The 20,014-nt window shown below is 37.6% G+C and overlaps 1 pseudogene across 1 annotated transcript in view; it reads right to left on the bottom strand.

The window, feature by feature from the left end:
• LOC149046258 (DDB1- and CUL4-associated factor 1-like) overlaps positions 1-11,308 on the bottom strand; it is a 27,174-nt pseudogene extending 15,866 nt beyond the window's left edge. Inside the window, exons 1-15 of the transcript XR_016186507.1 lie at positions 11,123-11,308; positions 10,202-10,271; positions 9,205-9,272; positions 8,385-8,646; positions 7,453-7,649; positions 6,757-6,858; positions 5,802-5,988; positions 5,073-5,251; positions 4,110-4,316; positions 3,639-3,728; positions 2,582-2,661; positions 1,974-2,114; positions 1,713-1,815; positions 893-1,157; positions 182-324 (exon numbers count right to left, since the gene is read on the bottom strand). The product of XR_016186507.1 is annotated as a DDB1- and CUL4-associated factor 1-like (transcript). The remainder of the gene's footprint in view (positions 1-181; positions 325-892; positions 1,158-1,712; positions 1,816-1,973; positions 2,115-2,581; positions 2,662-3,638; positions 3,729-4,109; positions 4,317-5,072; positions 5,252-5,801; positions 5,989-6,756; positions 6,859-7,452; positions 7,650-8,384; positions 8,647-9,204; positions 9,273-10,201; positions 10,272-11,122) is intronic.
• Between the last annotated feature and the right edge of the window lie 8,706 nt (positions 11,309-20,014).

Genomic DNA, 20,014 nt, shown 5'->3' with positions numbered 1-20,014 from the left:
CAAATAAAATCATCGATTGTTCATTATTTAAGCAAAACTTTAATAATCGAAATTAGACTTTTCCATACGTTGCCGTTCAAACAAAAGTTAATAAGCAGTAAACTGTCGAGTAAAGACGCTGTTGAAGGTCTCCGCCCTCCCCTGTGTGAGACGACAGCTTGTGTCAATTTCAAGTTCATACCTTGTTTATTCTAGACAGGGACGGGACTGCAGAGGACGTAGCCAGGGATTTACCAGTGACTCTTTCAAGTAGCTCGGCAGCATATTTGCAGAAAAGGGCGTGGTCAGAAGCATTATCCTCAATGATTGGCTCTCGCATCAAAACTGTCAACAAATTCAAGACAAACGACATTGAGTCAACGTAAACGAAAGAAATGAAATGATGTTTTAGAAGGTCAACATGGCTGTAAATACGTCAAGATAGCTCGATATTTGGCGAGCTCTTTTTGGCGCTTTTGTGAACTGAGACGAAGAGTCTTGAACTAGACAAAAGCTCTTGACTGATTAAGTTGTTCAATGAAGGAATTACTACATAGCAAAATTATTCTGCTTATATAAGAATCAAGAATGACTTGTTTTCTTTTAAGCACTGGAAAAGAAAGCCATCTGTGATGGTGAGTGCTCGTTTTACATTTGAAAAAGTGTTTTGACTGTCCTCTATCGCTTTTTACGACTTCTTTGCCGACGTTGGCTAAACATTACAAACTTTGCAAGTCTTCGCAAAGCAACCTTTTATCTTGCGCGAGATAAAAACGTGATATCCCAAGCGGATAAGAGCTCAGGTATCTATCAGAACACAGGACTCGCTTCATCTTGCCTACGGGCACGCCCAGTTGTATAATATACATGGTTGGACAAGTGTGAAGAAAGCACTGCGCAGTGCAATACTCACTTTGTAACTGGCCGCTGTTAAACAGCTGTAGTTTTCCAATGACTTGCATAATCTTGTCGCTCCTCGATAAACCACATAACGCTTTACAAGCCAGAGTACGAATACAATCTGCATCAACCAATGGCGTTTTCACCATCAGTAAGGAGAGCAGAACCTTGATGCCATTACTGGCCCTGACACATCCCCACATCTTGGATAAGATGTCGTCGCTGCTTTTGAAAGCCGGCTTGGATTTCGACTGAAATTTTGCAACAGCTCCGCTAATCTGCAAACAATGAAGACAAAAGTAATCATCGCGGTGACGCCAAACACTACTTAAGCAGTTGAAAAAAACACTGAAAAAAATCAGGCCTGTATAGTAGTTAAACGGAAAAATGGAAAAACGGAAAAATGGAAAAAAGGAACAACGCACTCGGCCTGGTAGCTTAACACCTTAAACACTAAGTACTTTTAAATTCAACAAATATTCCTAACGTTTGAGTAGCAATTCTTTAATGAACTTTAATCAGCCTAAGACTGGGAGGGGAGCAGCGTTGAGGGAGGGGAGGGAGGGGGTTGAGGAACCGTGTAGAGGTAAGCAAACCTTATCGTGTTGACTCCGATATTGACTCAACTTTAAGCGACTTTGTCATTACCAAGTCAGTTACAAAATGAAGAATTTTCGCCTGCTCTAACAACAAACTACGCGTGCAACTCTGTTTCTTATTTGTTTTTTCTTGTTCCTTTTTGTTGTTGTTGTTTTTTTTCTGTCGCGAAAACACTTTGAGAAACCCATGCGAGAGGGGTGGGAACTAAATCGAAACGCGCACTAACCACTTACCCTGACTCGAGGACCGCACACACAGTTACAAATGACGTGGAGAGTGGCTTTCTGTACCTCAGAGTCATTGAGTAAACTCCCTTCAGCGCAACGCAGCAGAAGCCTGGAAAAAAAGATTTCTTAATATGACTGAATAGAGAGTATAAGCCTTCTGGCCTCTTGCTACCGAATGTTTCCACGGGTCATTTATTTTCATGATCACGAAGGACTTTTGATGGGAATTTTTCACGTCTAAATTAATTATCTTCCCGTAGATCATACCTCATTCCTTTCTGTTGTTCTCCTGACGGAAGTTGCACTTCTTCACACAGCGCCATCTGAGCCTTAGGACCGACTGTCAACACAAACAGCATCTCTAAAGCAAGGCGGGTCACGTCGGCTGCTAATCGGATGGCGTCCGCTCTTGAATGGAGCAAAGAAACAGGAATGGAGAGGATTAACAAGCTGTTTATACGCTTTTAATGTACAAAAATGTTAGTCGAGATATTCAGAGGTCACAAATAGAGCAAAATATGCCAGTAATAACTATTAATTTCCATTAAATATGGAACAATTACCCATCAATGATACTAACATAGAGCAGTAGACAGGCCTCAAAAATGGTATTTAAAATGCAGGGAGAAAAATTGTAATATCATAAGTCGACAATACTAAAAGCTTCTTGTACCTTTTTGAAGGCAGTAGAAAATCATTACAACTAATGTTCTGCTACAATTTTGATTTTGAATTATCAACAACTTCAATTCCTTGAGTTGAAACAATTTCCGACAATTTCAAAGTCCAGTAGCACAGTCCTACAAGCAGACCTTTCTTGATTTTCCTGGACTCGTGCAAACTCTGGAGAAATGATAGCAAAACCAATGACTTACCTATTACTGGTCACTCCCCAGTCTGACGACAGGGAGATCAACTGAAGCAGCAGGGTGAAGCCTTGAAGTCTGTTCATCATCTTTAGGATAAAAAGAAAACATGCTAAATAATAGCCAACTTGAGCAGTCAAAAAGGCAACGTCGAGGAAGACGTCGAGTGAAATGATGAATTTTTACTTTTGGTTAGAATTTCGCGAGTGGCTGGATGTGTTTATCGTCTCTTACGGGGCCACAACTTCAGCATAACATATGTAAGCAGGGTTGAGTTCCAAAGGTAAGTTTTACTAATTTGCAATCGATGTTTCCGTTCTCAGACCACGCAACTTTGGGTGTTTTCACGTTTTTGTTTAGCAGAGAGCATCTACGGAGATGTACAAAGTTCTAAAACGCACGTGCTGAGCAATTAGATCTTTTGTTTGGCCTCGTCCTCGTTTCAGGCCGTACTGGTTTGCCACAAATCCTTAATAAAAATAAGAAAACGTGTGCATTCTGACACTGTAAAGACGCCAGACGAAAGACAGTTTACTCTAGTTATACGTAAATTGGCAAGGTGTGTCTATGCTTATGAACATTGGTGAATAAAATGAAAAAATAAAAACAAAAACGAAACAAAACAAGAAACGAACAAACACACAAATGAATGAAATTACTTCTCCATTCTATTCCTGAGAGCGAACCGTATATGTAAAGTGGGAAACTTATGAATATAATAATAGTAATAATAACTATGATAATGATGATAATAATAATAACATTGATAATAATAATAATAATAATAATAATAACAATAATAATAAAAATAATAACAATAATAATAATAAAACCGAAGAGAATAACGACTAACAACAACAAAGCAATGGAAGTAGGTGTTATATACCTACGAGTTTGAAGCCGGACATTGTATCATATCCCTGTGAAAAATACTATAACACTCTACATAGGAGTTTCAGTGCTACTATGTGCCCTCCACATAATAAACCAAGATACGCCTCTGCGAAATAATCAACCACGACCATGTGACGCTTTTTTTTCCTTTGCGTTATTTTGCAGTTATTACCTCAACAGGCTCCCAACGCAGTGTTGTTGGAGCATACTCTAACATCAACTGACAGTTCTCCATTACACTGCTGTGAGACAGCGATGCAGCCTGAAAGAGAACAGTTGCTCATCAATATGAGTTGAACGAGATGACGTAAGGCTACCAAAGACAAAACTGCGGAAAAAACAAACAAACAAAACCAAGCAGACAGACAAACAGACAAAAACAGTATCTCCTGCGTAAATATTTAAGACGATTTGGACTGTTTGTTAGGCGAGGTTCATAAAGTAGAAAATTTACAAGGATGGGATTAAATGTTAAGCAGAATACTGCCAAAAACCTTTGCCAGGTTTAAGTTAACTTCCAACCTCTCTGAACTAAAACAGCCGAGCAGGCGTAGTCCTTTTACATAACATAACATACTGAATTTGCCCATCTAAAGATATACAAATTTTCTCCTAGAATCAGAAAGTAGGCTCGAAAATTCACCTTATACGCTGGAACTGGAACTGGTGATGTTCCACCCTCGTTCCTTGCAATAGATCTCCTCAGTGCATCTGCCCTGATGTGAAGATGGGCATCAAAATATCTCCGTAGAGCCATGCAAGTGTGTTTTGCTGTCTGCCGGCTACCAAACACCTCATCATCACTCAGTAGTTCTGCCTCGTCGGGACGAAGGATTCAAAGCGTACTTAGCTGCCACAACAAGGTTAAACAAAAAAAGATTCTTTTAGAATGGTTTGCAGCCAGTAATATTCGTTGTTTTCAAGATGGAAACGCAAGTGGAATAGGACCGTAAAATGGCTTGAAAAAATCTAAAGGAGTCTGCGCAGTCTGAAAAATGCAAACACGGCGTGCACTAAAAATACTTGTTAATTCATAGCGGTCGGCATGTCTCTAAACTACGTTTCAAAAGTAACAAACCGTGATTTTTTTGAAGTGGAGGTGGCTGGCTATTGGTGGATATTCACTGAGTCTCGAAGCCGCGAGGTGATTATCGACCGCCAGCCATCGACACTAAGGTGAATAGTTGTTTTAGTATATACTTAAAGAGTAAGATAATATAGCAAAAAGGGATGATTTTAACTCATTTATTCCCGCAATGATTGCAATATTTCCGTGCGCAAATCCCGCGCGAGTTGCTCGGAGGTGAACAGCAACGGATATTCGGAGTTTGAGTAGCCAATCAGAATGGGCCTTCAACGTTTTTCACTATTTTATTAATTAAATTATCACTATTTACGTTAGTCGTTCTTTTATTTCTTTACGTATTGCATAATTTTTTCTAATGAGTGTTATTAAGAGAGATTGCTACTCCTACGAGAACGGAAAGGTCACAGAACAAATAGACCTTGTGGTGTCATCCTACTCCAGGCGATTGAACTACACGATCCACGTTTCTCTAGGGTCCAAACCATGTCGTGTAATTAATAAATAAAACTGACTAATTACCTGGTTCACAAGCTTCCGCAGACCATCATTACTGTCGAACAATTCCAGCACTGCTCGAAATGAACACGTGAGCGAGAAAAAGAGAGTTGCGTGACACCTGCCAGAGTCGTGAGAACATTCTAGAAGCCACAATGCATACTTGACCAGGTCACTCAGCACAGGGTTTGGTAGGAGGGATACTTGAAACAAGTTACTTGAAACAGTTAAGGAGGCTCCGTCGACATATTCTGTTTATTAATTTCATGATCCTCTGGTCCATGTAGAAAAAAGAGCACCAAGAATTTAATTACTCGAAGTTTTTTTTGTGGAATTAATGGTAGTTTTGTAAGATAACATTTTTTTGAGTGATTATTTCTATGTTTCTTATCTTCATCTTTTTCTATCTCCTCGTCTGCAATTCTCTTTATCCATTTAACCAGTTTTTCTTTAATTCCTTTTTTATCTCTCTTCATGCAGCAATAAGTTCTGTTAACTTTTTTCTACCTATGGGTTATATGTTATACATAAATAAGCTTTTTTTTGGGGGGGAGGGGGGGAGAGGGGGGAGGGAGATTGATGAAAAATAAGCAGAGATGTGTTATTCATTGTTATTTCATGTCTAACGGAACGATACTCGTTACCTCTTTCTTTTAGACAATACTGGTCTGCTCATAACACACAAATCATTGGTAAGTTAAATTTGCACTAAATATTGCATTTCTTACAACTACAAATCAGAAAACTTCAAACATTTTTTTAAATTGGAAAAATGTCTTACCCTCTCCATGGCGTCCTCATTGTAAGCGAGATAATAAAGACACATAGAACATCCTGTAGCAGCCACAGATGGGCGTGGCACTTCTAGTAACCGCTGAACACCGTTATGAGTCACAAATTCTGTGGCAAACTTTTTATGACAAAGAAGGGATGCCAAATACTAAAACGACAATAAAAGGAAATAGCTTTTAAATTCTGAGGCTTTTTTTGTCAGATCCCAGTCGGTACAATGCATTATTGCCTAAACCTTTAACTTCACGAGTGACCAAGGCAGAATTTCTCCTTACAATATCAATACAATATCAACCAGATAAGTAATGATAATAAAGAAAATTATCAATTCGGGCAGGATTAGCTGATCCAATACTAAATTATCCGAACTAACATTATAAGAATTCTATGGTTGACAGTAAGGAGAATTACAAATTTCATCTGGGAGTTGAAGAGTTAAAGTAGTGTTTTTCAAGAGAGATGAATGTGGTAGAGGTTCGTTTACACAAAAGACAGAATTGGAGTCCAATTGTTCATTAGTTGTAGGAGTGCCAGCAACCCAGAGAAAATCGAGAGTTGGAGTCGTAAGTGGAGCCAAAAGCTTGACGAAATCGGAGTCGGAATATTCTGAATAATTTCTTTTCTTCTGATTCCGCTAAGAACTCCAACGCTTATGATCCAGTGAAAACACGATTTTCGGAATCACAGCTGAGCTAACCGATGGCTGAAAACTCCAGCAATTTATTTTTCACATATCATTAGCGAAGGAGACATAAGTGGAATCAGTATTTTGCTTCTGATTCTATCGGTTTGATTTTCACAGGTTCATATCGCTGTACGCTTTTTGTAAGTACACCGGCGAGGGTGAAAACCAACCGTAACTGCATGAAATTCTAGACGTACAACACAAAGCATGACGTTACTGCCTCTTTCCTACCTTGAGGGCTTCAAGGACAAGTTGCAAGTCCACCTGGCCTTTAAATGTAATGTAGTGCATTACAAGATCCAGGGCTTTAGATTCAAACACTGTCGGCAACAGCTGAATTGAAATGTTCAAAGAAAAATGTGTCAAGATAAATTAATGGCCAAGCAATGCTCCAGGCTAAGCTACGACTGTTTTAGTTGCCATAGAAACTGATAAAATTTGCTACGGCTCAAATAGAACTTCTTCATTCAGAGCTGAGTGCATTAACTTTTGACCAAGCCCAATGCATGTCCCTTCATCCAACAAATATTTCTTACTCGCGCCAATTAGTTAAAACGCCTCATGATAAAAAATCCTTGATCCAAGTGAATTATCGTCTGACCAAGGCCAATTTATGTCCCTTCATCCAAAAAGTATTTCTTGCTTACGTACGTTCAGTTAAAGCGCATCAGATGATCAAGAATTCTTGATTCGAGTGTGTTATCTTCTGACCAAGGCCAATGTATGTCCCTTCCTCCAAAAAATAATTCTTGCTCGCACACGACTAGTTAAAACGGTCCAAACTCAAATTTTCAAGTTGTGTGACATTTCCAATTTATCCTTGATTCAGAGCCCTTTTCCCACAAGCTTCTCACATACTTCGGTGGAGAGACTCTCTCTGTTCTTCATATATCATTAAATGCTCAAGTGCCTAATTACAGCACATACCTCCTGATAGTCCCCCAAGGGAGTCAGATACTGTAGAATTAGTCTCTGCTGCATGCCAAGAGTCAGGGGGCAGAGGGAAAAGGACATAGAGACTATGTGGTACCCTCCCTTAGGTGCACAAATTACATTTCCAGTGGAACGGAAACCCTTGCTTGTTTTAACTAGCAATGGATGTTTTGCTTGTAGACAACTTTTGCCTGAAACAAAAGGAAAATATTTACAAATTTTAAGGAAACTGAGTTAACTTGTGCAGGGCAAACCTACTTGGCATACTTCCTCCTCCCCCTTATCCCCTCCCCCCCCCCCCCCCCCTTCAAACAAAGTTTTTGGTGTCAAACTTCCATAGATGATCATTAAACATTTTAGTCCTTGATAACAATCGTTTAACTGATCATTTTATTATCAAAATCTTCCATTTGCTGACAGACAAGCCTCATCCTTGTGTTTCACAAAAAAAGTCCTCTGAAACGACATATGGTTATTGTTTACCAAAATTTGAGTCAGTTTGTCGTTGGAAACTCAAAATCTTTCTTTTTTTTTTGGCTGGAAATTTGTGCTGAAATATATGATAAGATTAAATATCAAACATTTATCAAAACTTATTTATAAAGGCAAAAGTAGACTGAAAGAACTCTAAAAGATCTCAAGGTGTTGTAGGTCTCACATCATAAGTTTGCATGAAAACTCCCAGAGTATACCTGGCAATTCACTACAGAATACCTGCTGGAGCTCCTAACGGTGCCAGGGTCTTATTGAAAGCACTGCCTTGGCTGTCAAAGTGAAAACCCAAAGGAGAATAATTGAGCCTTCAAGTTACAAACGAGTCCTACCACTCAGTTTGAAAAGACACTTAAATCAACTTGAAGTTGCTGGGAGATTGAACTCACTGACAGAGGGACAATCAGAGTTACAATACTCAAAAGTGAACTAACCCTTTCCATTGTAGCTATTCACCTCTTCCACTTCTCCATTACACAAACCGAATAATTCGCCATTCTGTGGCATAGTGCATGATGGTCCTGGCTCAGCAAGATTCACTTTCTTTATCTTGTTACTCACGCTGTTACTGTTTTCGCTCTTGTTCCTGTTTGTCTTTGCTTTCAGGATAATCCTGTTTGACAGGTCTGTCACAGCGGGCTGTGTAAGGTCTGACAAGTCCTTTAAAATGTGCAGCCGTCGCAGCATAGAGGGAACCTAAACATGTGAAATTCAACATTTAATCCTCAGCTTATAGTTTATGAGAGTTTTTAAAACAAAAAATGCAATGACTGACAACAGACAATTCCTGAGATGTGAAAAGCCAACTTTGCACTCACACGTTTGAAACACAAATGCTGTTAACCACAAAGCTAAAAACAAAAAACCCTCAGCACCCTAACATCAATACTCATGTTCTTCATACTGTTCTCTTGCATTTCTTAAGGTGCTGACAATGAGAATTTAGATTCTTTAATAGCTGATCATTTCCTTTACTCTTGTAACCTTAGTGGTCACTTTTAAAAATTGCTACATCCAACATATTGACCAGCTCCCAGTTGGCTTGTTAGCGCAGTTGGTAGAGCGCTGCACCGTTATCGCAGAGGCCATGGGTTTAAATCCCATACTAGCCTGAACATTTTTTTCAGGTCTTATTTCAACTACTAGTTCAGTACTGTTCTTGGCTGCGAGGATCTCTTATACTTATTTCTTCACCACAGTGCAACTATATGAATTTCATATATCTAAAATCAAATTATTGCTATACTGACTTACCAAGGTGGAGTTTTCTTCTCTGAATACTGCAGCAATATCCTGGCTCTCCATGGAAAATGCTAAAAGACCTGTTAATAAATAATAATTATTATTAACAAATTAAAAATGCAACTGCAGCAATACACATAAAAAATGAACAAAAAGGAATATTAGAATCCTCAATCAAACCATGACTATCTATATCAGGGCGTGAAATTGCGCCTAATACAGGCGCCAATGCAACTAAATTTTTCACTTTGGCAACCAAATCCTGGAAATTAGTTGCCAAATTGGCGACTAGAATGTTTCATCATAACCTTACCAAGAGATATAGGTAATTAAAAAAATTTGCAAAGATAAATCCTTTAATAAATCTTTTCCCAAACTTAATTTTGGAGGTTCTATTTAGAACGCTGACAGCTTAAAAAAAGGTTTTGTTTGTCTTTGAAAATGGCGACCAACTTTTTTCACTTGGCTACCACTTTGAAGAATTTAGGAGCCAAGTGGCTATCAGAAAAAAAAAATTAATTTCACACCCTGTATATCTTAACTCTTTACACCCTAACATCAGTATGCATATTCTCCATACTGTTCTCTATACATTTCCTAATGCACTGACAAGGAGAATTTGTTAAACAATCAAGAGGTTCTTCAGTTACTTATCATTTCCTTTATTTCCGCGATCTTAATGTTTGATTCAGAGGTGATATTGAAAGAAGAAATTAGATGCTAGTCACTCTTAAGGGTTAACCTTATGTAAATTACCTTGGATCACCAAACTAAAACACCCTTCTACTTGCACCCAGTTTATAAAGGTGTAAACAAAATTGAGTAAGTTCAGAAACTCAGAAGCTGTACAGGAATTATTAGGTAAATCTAATTTTCCCGAGGAGAGCACTTGATGCTAGATATTTAGTCAATTCAATTTTTTTTTCCTTTTGTTTTCGGTATGGTGACCAAAATGTTCAAAGCCTGAAGTACTGTGAAAGGTAAGACCAGTAAACTATGCTATAAATACCTGTAGCATATGATCTCAGGGGTTCTGAGGCTTCTCTGGCCCACTTGCATAAACGATTAAGCATTGCTTCCTACATGTACATGATTGACATCAAATTTAGGTAGGAAAGGTAGATAGGAAATATGTAGGGAAAGATGTTTTTTGTCATTTCACAAGTGTGGGACAAAGAAAAAAAAGAAAAGGAAAAGAGATCTTATTTGTTGTGGCTCAGTGGTAGAGCATTGGACCCCAGAATCTGAAGGTATAAGGTTCAATTCAACCTGGAGACTCAGAATCTTTTCTTTGTCACACGCTTGTGACAAGACAAAAAACATCTTTCTCTATTTCTTAAGTGAGCTTAAACCTTAAAATCTCTCTTGTTCTGTTTAAGAAATATGTAGTTATGAATGAAAGAACAATGAAAGTGGATCTGAAAAGTTTGCATTTTTTTAAAGTTTTTTTGCACTAAAGTGAAGTGACTGAGAGCAACAAATAAGATCTCTTTTCCTTTTCTGTTTTTCATGATGTAACTACATGAAATTCATGTTTTTTATCTATAATTTGATGAAATAGCAATTGTATGAGTTAATTCTGAGTATTTTTTCTGGAAAGGACAAGGGGTGCCATGCCACAGAAACTGGACACATTGATCTGGATTTTTACATAGAACTCAAGCTGAAGAAAGAAAGTCACATCTTAAGATTACGAAGTTAAACCCTTTAACTCCCAGAAGTGATTAACAGATAACTTCTCTCCATAATATCCATACATTATCCAGCCAAAGGTAATGAGAATACTCAGACTTATCAGGTAGAAGTCATCATCTTGATTTAACACCAAATTCTTGTAGCTAATTCACAAGGAAATGTGTTGCAGCTAGAGCAGAGAATTAACAATCAGATCTTAGGAGTTAAAGGATTAAGAATACCTTTCTAAACTTACCATATCCTGAAAAACTGCAGCACTTTCCAGCCCAGGCATGGCATTTAACAACACTCTGGCTGCAGTGCAGTTCAGATTAAACTGTTCCACAGTGCTCATGATATAGGAGTTCACTAGTTTGTCCATAAATTCATCATTTCTGAACAGTGTCTTCAAAAGATGGCCTAATGTACAGTCTGGGTCAGCTCTACCAGAAATGTTCATGATGGAGAAAACAAGAGCTGATTTTATTTTGAATAATTTAATACAATCAAGACCTCTTACTGACTGTGTGTGAGATCTGCACTGTTAAAATTACAGACTGAGTTTTTTTCCCTTAGGACATACATATGAGCCAAAAAAAAAAAGTAAGTAGATAAGTATTGTGCCTCTTTAACACAGTAAGTCTAGTGAAGATTCCACCTGGAACAAAAAGTAGAACTGACATTGAATAAGAAGCAAGAACAACACTTCTCATTCATGAAAGTTTGAATTACTGCTGTTTGTCATGTGTTATCGTTCTTTTTCATGCAGAGTGTGTCTTGGACCTGTTTCATTATTGGCAGGCCTTGGTTCTCTTCAACCTGCATATTGTTTCTTATCAGCTTGCTGTTAATGGAAGAGGTTTACACAACAAACACTCTGACAAAGGGCTAATGCTTGAAATGTTTTGAAACTCTTTACGGTGGCCAATTAACATTATCAACTCAGTTAATAAAACCAAATCATCTTGTTAAACTCCACCACTGATGTAGCATCACAGTTTTTTCAAAGAAACTTACCCCCTTTAGGTCTGTAGCTATCCTTCCTAGTATCTGAGAATACCTAACACTACATTACCTAGTGTATTTGTAATAGATGCTATAATGTATAAAACACAAATAGTGTGTAATGTGAAAAGGTAGCTTTGCACTTTTACCTGGATGCCAATCATCAAAAGGATCTGGATCTAGTTTATGATATGCCTCATTCTCACGTTCCACAAGCTCTGCTATCCTGCATGAGTGATTTTAAAATGTAAAATACTTTTGAATCTACTTTTTGCCAAATTGTTTGTTCACTTTTTGTAGAGCCCAACATGAACAATGTTACTGATCTTACAGTTCCAGTAAGTAGTCATACACACTGAGTGTGTATCACACAATTATCACGGCCAAGGCTTGAAACTAAAAACTCCCCTCCAGAATCTAGCACACAAATCATTCGTCCATTGTCTTTCCCATTTATTTTCTACCTTTCCATGCTGTTTTATACGTTCTGAGAGAGGAAAAGGCATTTTTTTCGGTGTGTAATGACAGCGACATGCTAACCCAACAACAGTTTTATCATTGGCAGACCACCATGAGCCTCGCTAGGTGGAAGGTATCTGTTGACATGTAAGATGAACTGGAGAAACCAGTCAATCATTGTGTAATTCATAATAATAATTTCAAAGCATATTAACGAATGAAACCAATTGCATTGAGGCAGCTACTTGAAAGCTTTCAGGGGTTATTATCATCGCCTTTTTTTTTTTAATTTTTTTTTTGCAAATTTAAAAAAAGATACTACTTCTAATACACTTCACCAACCTTTGTAGAGTTTTAACGGGTGATAGATTATTCTGATCTTCCTTTCGCCAAGTATCCAAAAGGGTACTGAGTTCAGAGGTGCTACAAATAGAAAATTTACCTCCACGTGCAGAGTTTCGAAGATCGAAAAGCCCGCCATTTTGATCCGAAAGATATGATACAAGATTACATGGTCTTCCTCTTCGAAAGTGATATCGCTTTTCTCGGCATAATTACTCTGATATTACTGCGAGTGATTTTGTTGACTGTGTCAAGATCAGATGTAATTCCTGTGTGTAAACTATATTTACGACGAAGTTTAGTCACATGGCGAGTTCCAACACAACACGCGCTAAGTCCCAGGCTATAGTATCAATAATATTAAAACCTATGAAGAAGTCGAATCTACTCTAGTGACTCAGGGTCAACAAGCACTGTTATGGTATAGGGACAACTTCCTCTTGGCAAATCCAGATAAGTTTCAGTCTCTTACGATTAACCCAAGAAACATAGATGCAGATAAGAAGGGCAGCGTTCTCACCATCGCCAATGACGCGATCAGGAAAACTGAAGAAATCAAGCTATTAGGAGTAAATATAGACAAGAACCTTAACTTTACACAACACATTAGCGAAATATGCACTAAAGCCAGCCAGAGAGTAGGAGTCCTCATGCGCTTGCGCAACCTAATACCATGCCAAGCTAAGCTCATACTGTATAAAACAGCTATAATGCCACATTTAACATACTGTCATTTAGTCTGGAACTTTTGTAAATCTTCAGATGGGCGCAAAATCGAACGCATCCAAGAGCGAGCCCTGCGTGCGGTCTTCAAAACAACAACAGAGACATATGAGGAACTTCTTAAGCGTGCTAAGTTACCTACGCTTCATAATAGACGCTTACAGGACATAGCAATACTAATGTATAAAGTAAAGAACGATCTAGTACCCAGCTACATATCTGAGATATTTACTCGAAAGGGTACTCGTTATAACCTTAGGAATAGTGACTTTGAAATACCACGATTTAACACTATACGCTATGGTAAACACACACTAAGGTATCAAGGACCATATATTTGGTCCAAATTAGAAAATGGTATGCGTGAACTACCAAGCCTTAGTATCTTTAAAACTAGAATCCGTAGAGTTGACCTGGTCAGCCTAGTGGAAGACAGTGGCAACTGCTGCAATCTTTGCAGCACGTGATTTTTTTTAGTTATCTGCATGGTACAAGTATTTTTATGTTATCTGAACATTGTTAATATTTCTGAATATTTTTAAATTTTAATGCATAGTTTATCGGCTATATTGTTACTTATGATGATACTGTACATAGTTTTTTCTATTAATTTAGTAATAGTAGGTGTCCCCAATTAGCTCTATGAGCTAAATACATTGACACGGTAATAAAGATTTTATTATTATTATTATTATTATTATTATTATCAAATTTCGCGTGAAATGCCCAGTTGTTATTGATCTCTAACCAGTCTTTTTTATCTTGCAACTCGGTCGGCTGTGACCTTATTTGAAATGGTTCACCTTTAACGACCAAAAATAATCATGACAAATGAATGACCTCCATTGTGTTTTGCACCACTTAACTTTTGATTATAGTTTGATAAATTTTTGAAGTGCTTAAGAGGAAATTAGAGTACCACAACTGAAGTTCAGAAAGGTACACACAAGTTACTTAAACAGTTTATGTTATGAGTTTACGTTTTCTTCTTTGAAGGCTCATCACCAGATGATTACTTGGACAAGTTGAGGCAGTTTTTCTGTGTAGGGTATGGAGTAGCATGGGGATCTGGTTTTCATACCATGTTTACCCAATTGTCGTTTCTGAATTTTACAGTAGATGTCTTACTTTTTTGGTCTATCACTTTCTGTCATTTGTCCTGACTTTCTCTGATACTTGTCTTCTGAATTTTTCAAACGGTTCATTAGCAGAACAAACCTGCAAAAATTTTCCCCGGCATCTGAACCTTGGAATATATTGACCGATCAGCTTGACAGGTATGAAACCATCGCTTGGATTCTGCTATATTTACTCCCCTGGTCTGGGAACCAAATGATCTTTACGTAAGGATATTAAAACGGTTTTCAAATGAGGTCCGCCAAAACAAAGCAAAGTACTCATTACCAGCCCCTAAATCAACAAATGGCTAATCACACAAGTAAACAGACAATCAGGCAATCGAGCAATCAGAATTATGGACAATTCCATACCGTTAAACGTGGAAGTCGTTATTGGTATTTTACTTGGTTCTCGGGGCAAGTTTTGTTTGCCAATCGCACTGCAAAGCAATGCAAAACCAAACAAATAATTCCAATCAATTTTTTGGTTTCTCCACTGTTTTCCTTTCTGCTGGTAATAGGTTGGATCAACAGCTAAAGAACCTTGAGGGCGGCCGGCCAACCCCGATGGTCTCCTGACAGCAGAATGTATATTGCCTACCTCTGCGATTTGCAAGAGAAGGGTCGAGAAGACTTGCAATTATCCATGCATGTCAAGTGCTAAGAACGGTCGTTTCTCTTACAACTAATGAAGAAATATGCAGGTAACTTATTGATATGTTTGAGTGCTAATATTCGTCGATAAGACGCCCGATTAGAGCTAACCAACATATCGTAATGAAATGATTGTAGTGTAGCCTTTCTACGGTATCATTTTGACTCATGTCGTGTTAATCATTCTTTAGATAGACAAGCAATTGCAAAACGGTTTTGTGCGCAAATCACGAAGGCAACGGGAGCCATTAAACGGCTGTTCAAGGAGTACACAGGACAAAACGTTGACATGGTGGGTTGTAAATACCCCTCCATAATTGCGGTTGAAGACGCGTTAAGCATCGACAGTCCACTGTGGAGTGTACTAAACGATGATATCCAACCGCAGTCTGCTGTTCCCTATTGTTCACAGAGGCAACTCATTGATTCGGTTCACACACACAAAAGATGCTCAGAGGAAATAGCCAGCACCAAAGAAGAAATGGCTCGGATGTTCAGTCATTTCGAGGGAAAGTTGAAGGTATTGGACACCTGGATGTACTTCCTTCTCGCGTTGCTCTTCGCTAGATATTCGTCTTTTTACTTATGTCTTTTCTTGTTCTCTTTCGCGTTCCTTTCACCGTATTCTGCATATTTTGGTGTCCTCTCTAACTTTTTTGGGCGTTTTCCTCGACTTTCTTTACGTAATTACTTCTTGTTTCTTAGGGTCTCTCAGTCTCTTTCTTTTCATCCTGTTTTCACGCAAAACCCTCTCTCCACAAACTTGAATCATAACAATTTCCTCTCGTTGATAAAGCTTTAGCTCTGCCGGTATTGTTGCTTTGCGAGTTGATTAGAAAATGTAAAATACTGAGAATTACTGTTCAACTTCAACCTCACCAGTTTGATTTGGCGCTCAAAACGCGGGTTGCGAATTATCTGCTTACGCGGCTTCACAGCTATCAGCCCACGTGAAGCCCTCGTGCAATGCCTAGTTGTGTGCCTGCGGTACGCTACACTGAAGCTCGACACTCGGGTATGCGCACTTCATTGTCATCTGCCGGTGTTTCCTTGCGCACACCTCGATGAGCGAGGTCTATTACGAAGTTCTATCCACAAACATTACGCTATTGACATTGTTAATCCTCACAGTATGCAGGACGCGTGTCATATCAACTTTGTAAGAGACTTCACTCACCATGGAGTCTCTGTGGCTCAGTAGTAGAGCATCGGAGAGCAGAATCCGAAGGTCTGAAGTTCGATTCCTCATGGGGACTCAGAAGTTTTCTTTGTCCCACGCTCGTCACAAGACTAAAATCATCTTCATTTCTCAACCGAGCTCAAAACTTACCATCTCTCTTATTTCTCGCTAACTGCTTGTTTATGAAATTGCAACTCTTCGTAAGCGCTTATATGAATGCATTATGAATTCACTCGAAAAATCTTTGTAAATTAATCACACATACATATGCATGCATAGGGAGCCCTGAACGAAAAAAATCTACATATATATATGTATATGATTTATTCGCCCGTCGGGAGGTCCGTATTGGGAAAAACTGTGCCCTCTGTCTTGAGTACTCAAGAAAGAGGGCACAGTTTTTTTCCAATACGGACCGACCCCAGGCTGGTGAATAACATTTTACATTTTACTACATAAATGAGTCCTCACATACATTCATAAAGTAGCCTGGAACATACCAGAAGCTTACAAAAGAACTATTTTAATAGTATTACTTAATAACTGTGTCATCAACTGCGTTCAAGGAATTTCAAATGAGCAAACACCTTTGACGCTGAATAATTTTTGAGGAGAAACCCTCCGTAAAAACATAGATAGTTATCAGATAGGTAAACACTGTTCTGTTGGGATAGAAATGGCGAAAATGACAATAACAATTGCAATAATGACGATGATGATACATGTAAATAATAAAAATACTTATAACCATACTAATAAAATGATTCATGATAATCTATAGATGGGTAAATTCTCGTGTAGCTTTAATGTTTCCGAATACCGTTGCTGATCAGCAAATTAGCATGATATTCTTCCTGTTGATCAAAGATTAGAATCATGACATCATTATTCTTTTGAGTCAGCCAATCATGTGAGAGATCTGGAGACAGGGTGCATTGTTCTAGCCTTTCCTTCTTCGAAAGACCCTGGGAGAAGAAGGAGGACGAAAAATGAAAAACAGACTTCGGTGTTTCTTTCTTTAATTTGCATTACCTCTATTTTAACCACCATTTACTCGCCCAAAAATTTTTAGGTTTATTGAAGATCTTGCTGTAATTACAGCCCTAAATCTTTCGGGTTCTTTGGAAAGCATTTCGTTAAGTTTAAGGGAAAAGAAATAAAATGTTGTTCATCAGCCAAGGGTTGGTCCGTATTGGGAAAAACTGTGCCCTCCGGTTCATTTGCATTTTGGGCGTTAAAATTTAAATTTTTTGTCGGCCGCCTGATCGCAAATAAACATTTGCCAATTACTGATAACTGTCAAAAACTGAAACAAAAATGTTATAGAAAAAGCAAGACGAATCAATACACACTTGGAAAACAAAAGGAGACCAAACTAAAACGAAAAACAAAAACAAAAAACAAACGAAGAAAGAAAAAGCAAAAGGAAATTAGAAACTATTGGAAATGGGAAAATTGCTTGACATCTGACGGTTGAAACAGTCTAATGCCGTCACTAAACTTTATTTGTCACCAGATGGCTTCAAGCTTCAAGGATCTCTCACTTTATTGGCTGATTCAAAATAATAATGATGTCATGATTGTAATCTTTGATCAACAAAGAGAATATTATGCTAATTTGCCGATCAGCAACGGTATTCGAAAGCATTAAAGCTACATGAGAATTTACCCCTCTATAGGTTATCGTTGTTTATTTTATTAGTATGGCTATTAGTATTTTTATTATTTACATGTATCATCATCGTCATTATTTCAATTGTTATTGTTATTCTCACCTTTTCTATCCCAACAGAGCAGTGTTTACCCATCTCATAACTATCTATCTTTTACGGAGGGTTTCTCCACAGAATTGTTCGCGTCAAAGGTGTTTGCTCATTTAAAACGCCTTGAACGTTTTATTCTTAACAGTGTTATAAAAAATTTCATAATAACCATAAGATGCCTCAGTTGCTGTCGATATAAATTTTCTAACGTGTTGGATTGATTATCATGACGGAACCAAGTGATAATAAAATTCTAGTTATATAAACCTGTTTATTCAGAAGTTGATTGCATTCTCCAGATGGTTGCAAGCTTATAATTTTCTTGCCCTCTGACTTGCTCGATTCGAGGTGAGGTCATCAACATTTAAAGAGAATGATTATTGGATTCTGAAATACATATTTATGCAAAGTTGACGGCACCGTCTTCCTTTTTTTTTGGTTTTTGACATCACGGAAGGAATATTTATATTCGGCGATTTTCGACTTTGTTCGGCAGGAATCTATTCATTCTCAGAGAAACATCTTAGAGAAAGGTAATTTATTCTAGGCAATTTTTGTACCGCGTGGAACATTGAAAATTTGGTTATTCTAAATATTATATAATTCAGTTGTTACCTGCTGATGATGTGCCGTGTATAATTGATCATCGCCAATGATCATCGTCTCTATTATTTCGACTCGGTTGTTAAATAATTATTTTAAAGCTCGCTGATGGTTTTTAGTACCATACAAGTACTGATTCTAATTCTGATCGGGGTGACTTCGACGGACATAAGAGTGTTGTTGTGTTAATATCATTATCTCGGTATATTTAGCATTTTGGGTCAATTTTTTTCAGAGTACTTTGCTTCTGTATGCTTTATCTCTGATAAAGTGCTTGTTAAATAAGGGTTGCTTTTATAGTTCTAGATCTAAGTGGTCGTTATAGCTGAATTATATTCGCACATTTACCTGTTTTCCTCTTGACAAAAAAAGGAAAAACTGCTGAAATATTTTGTCTTAAAATAGTATATTAAATAGGAAGAAAACAAGACAACATTGGAGAGAAAAAAATCCGTGTAAGAGATTATGCAATTCTGAAGTAATCCACTTATTGTTATTAACGGACGGGAAACGACCGGGCGCTAGAATATATAAAAGATTTGTTGGACATTTTTCTTTACAGCACCTGTCGGTTAAATTAGCCATTATGTTTTGGTTAATTAACATTATTTGTTCTTGGCCGCTCGTTCTAAAGAAAACGGCTAACTACTAATAACTTAAAGACTATTATCATTTTCTTTTCTATCTCAAAAGAACGTTCTTTTTCCCGCGAGTAACTGTCTATTTTCTCGGAGGGTTTCCCTCTAAAACTCCTTGCATCGAAGGTAATTGTCATTTGAAACGCGTTGAACTTTTGATGCTGAACAGTGCTCTATCAAATTCATATCAAGAAATCTCGGTTTTTGTCAAATTCAGTTTCTTTTACCGTGTTGGAATGAGTATCTGTAAGGAGCAGATTGGTGATAAAATTCTCTTTAAGCTTGCCTATTCAGAAGTCACTTCAAGTGGCTTCAGGAATGGTGTGACGAACAAGCAACATAGTTAATCAAAATGTATTTATGAATAATAAAATTTCTATTCTTTAGTTTTCTCAGTTTGATACGAACTCCAATTTCTTAATTGATTTTGTTTTACTTTTTCAGATTGTACAAGCGTTTTGAGTCAGATCTCTGCCAAGTGCAAGAAAGGTAAAGTGTTCCTTTTTTATCTTCCTTATAAGTTTATTTGAAATGCCACAATATTATTATACAGGTGTAAGTGACCAGAAATTACAATACAACAAAATAAAATACCAAAAAAAAAAAAGAACGGTCATATTTTTATCATAAGACAGACATATTCAACACGATAACTCTCATGGA

Source organism: Pocillopora damicornis, chromosome 5 (genome assembly GCF_964200805.1).
Source record: "Pocillopora damicornis chromosome 5, jaPocDami1.2, whole genome shotgun sequence".
Classification (NCBI taxonomy): Eukaryota; Metazoa; Cnidaria; class Anthozoa; order Scleractinia; family Pocilloporidae; genus Pocillopora; species Pocillopora damicornis.
The sequence above is the reverse complement of the archived record's forward strand: the minus strand, read 5'-3'. Positions and strand labels throughout refer to the sequence as shown.